At 48.8% G+C, this 2,617-nt stretch overlaps 1 protein-coding gene across 1 annotated transcript in view; it reads left to right on the top strand.

Moving 5' to 3' along the window:
• LOC139931217 (ras-related protein Rap-1b-like) overlaps nucleotides 1–2,617 on the top strand; it is a 13,272-nt gene that overhangs the window by 7,831 nt on the left and 2,824 nt on the right. The window lies entirely within an intron of this gene.

Genomic DNA, 2,617 nt, shown 5'->3' on the forward strand with positions numbered 1-2,617 from the left:
CATGTTGCAACAAGGGTCATCCCAGGATGGAGCCAGGGGGCAGAACAACATGCTCGTCCAGCATTGTGGAGCTAATGGGTTGAGATTGAACAAGAGCTGAGTCAGGCGGCTGGGCATCCGGATCCCCCAAGGGCTGAACATCGGCCTCCAAACTTGCTAAGCTGGACCTCTCAGACGGCAGATCCGATACCCACACTCTGGTCCTGTACCCAGCAGTATATATCAGCTGCAGCCCCATGCCCGTCATCAAGACCCACAGAATCAGACAAGACAGACATATCCACCCTACTGTCAGAGGTGTCAAGAGGAAGGAAGTTCACTGATATTATCAGGTTTCGATGCACCACCCCCACCTGACCAGTTGAGCTATGCTGGATTCTGAAGGTATGACTGCCAGCATTCACCCCAACAGCCAGGTAAGTGACATTCTCCCAACGGTCAGCAAGCTTCCTTTTTCCATGTTCCCCCTTGTTGGCTAACAACACACGATCACCCACCTCAACTGGTGCCCCCGCACTCTCCGGATGTACAAGTCACTGTGCCTCTTTAACTGCTTTGTTGTCACACCTTGTGAGATCCCCATGGCCTCCTTCAAGGCCTTCCGCAGTGACTGAACATACTGATCATAGTCCACAACCTCGGGGTTGTCCAGGACAGTACCAAAGGCCAGATCAGTGGTCAGCCTTGGTATCCTCCCAAACATCAGTAGAAAGGGCACATAGTCTGTAGTCTTGTGGATGGTGCAGTTGTATGCAAAAGTGAGAGATTTCAGTGCTTCCGGCCATCTCTGTTTTGCTCTTGGAGGCAGAGCACGTATCATCTTTCCCAATGTCCTGTTCATCCTCTCACAGGATCCATTGCCCATAGGATGATAAGGTGGGATTTTTGAACACCAGCCACACTCAGCAATTCAGCAATCAGAGCACTCTCAAAGTTGGCTCCTTGATCAGAGTGGACGCGTCTTGGAAAGCCGTAGATACAGAAATAGTTATGCGACAGCCTACGTGCTACAGCCTTTGCAGATTGATTGTGAGCCATCTTAGTAAAGTGGTCAGTGGCAACAAGCACATCCAAGGATCTGTTTGCAGAATCTCCAGCAGTTCAGAAATCTATGCACACTAGTTCAAGGGGCTCAGTTGTCCTGATGTTCTCCAAAGGTGCTCTAGCCTCAGGCTCACCACACATTGGCGACAGAGCCTCACATACTCCATGACATCCCTTCCAAGGCTTTGCCAATGAAACCGCTGCCTCATGAAGTATAGGGTTCGCTGTTGGTCGTGATGACCAGCTTCGTCGTGGACACCCTTCAACACTCTAGAACGCAGCAAAGCTGGAACAACATACAGGTAAGTCTTCTTCTTCATGACAGTGTTACTGGACACCTGATACAGTACCATTGTCAGCTTATCCCAGCTCTTCAACAGCTGCATTGCATTAATCGGTTCTTTAGCATGCTCTCTCTTTGATGGTCTCCTCCCCTGCTCCACAAAGAAGATCACTCTATTCAGTACATTATCACTTCTCTGCTTATCCATCAGCTGATCATGTGACAGCACCTCCGTTCCAATCTGTTCTGATGGCAACACAGCCTGAGAAAGCTGTGGCAATAAAAGTGGGCACACTCCCGTATCCTGCTGTTCGTGGGCAGGTAGAACAGCCACCACCTCCTGCGTCGACATAGCACCAAGCTGGACAACTGCCACACATTGGGAATTGACAGTCTCTTCCCCTTCAGAGGCTCTGTCAAATGGATGAGTAGACCAACGGAGCACATCTTGCACCCTGTCTGTGCACACAGCAGCAGCCTCAGCCAGCAGTGTCTCATACGGGACCCTTGTCAGGCAATGGAGCGTGCTAGGCTGGCTGACGCTCTCTGCTCAGAGCGTCAGCAACAACATTTTTAGGACCAGGGATGTATTTGATGTCAAACTGAAAGGGCGCTAGTTTGGTGATCCATCTTTGTTCACAGGCATCCAGTCTTGCTTTGGATAGTATGTACAGTATGTCAAGGGGTTGTTATCCGACACAGACACAGAGGACGTACAAAATAGATAAACCTTCTTGTCTCCCCACAAAAGAAATCACAAGACACTTCCAGTAGCCCAAATATCACAGTGGAGTGCCAAGTCAGTCACAAGTTGTCAAGAGAATGTTGTCTCCTCCTGTGGCCAGATAGAGCACTACACCAATGGCAAACTAAAGCAAGAGTGAACTCATCCGCAACTGCGGTCAAAACCTCAGGAAATGCGGAGTCTCCCCTGACGTGATCATGCCAGAAGATCTGTCACGGCACCATTGTAACTACTTCTATATCTGCGTTGTGTTGTGAATGAAGAGCTCGACCCACAACCCTGAGCCACTAAAAATTAATATTACTTCAAGTGGAATCACAACCAAGCTCTGTTACAGTGGCTGTAGATCCATTCAGTAACGTTCTCAGTAAAAGTGAATAGTGTGATAAGGTGGATTTGGTTACTGTGACACAGTAAACTGTCTTGTCTTTAGCCCTAGTCTCTACTCCAAAACACTCTGAGTTGTAGCTTGAGAAGAGTCAGCTCAGTTAACCTGAACAAACTGTTAGCTAGCTAACTAGCGCGCAAACACACTGATGTTAATG

This window comes from Centroberyx gerrardi, chromosome 24 (genome assembly GCF_048128805.1).
Source record: "Centroberyx gerrardi isolate f3 chromosome 24, fCenGer3.hap1.cur.20231027, whole genome shotgun sequence".
Taxonomy (NCBI): Eukaryota; Metazoa; Chordata; class Actinopteri; order Beryciformes; family Berycidae; genus Centroberyx; species Centroberyx gerrardi.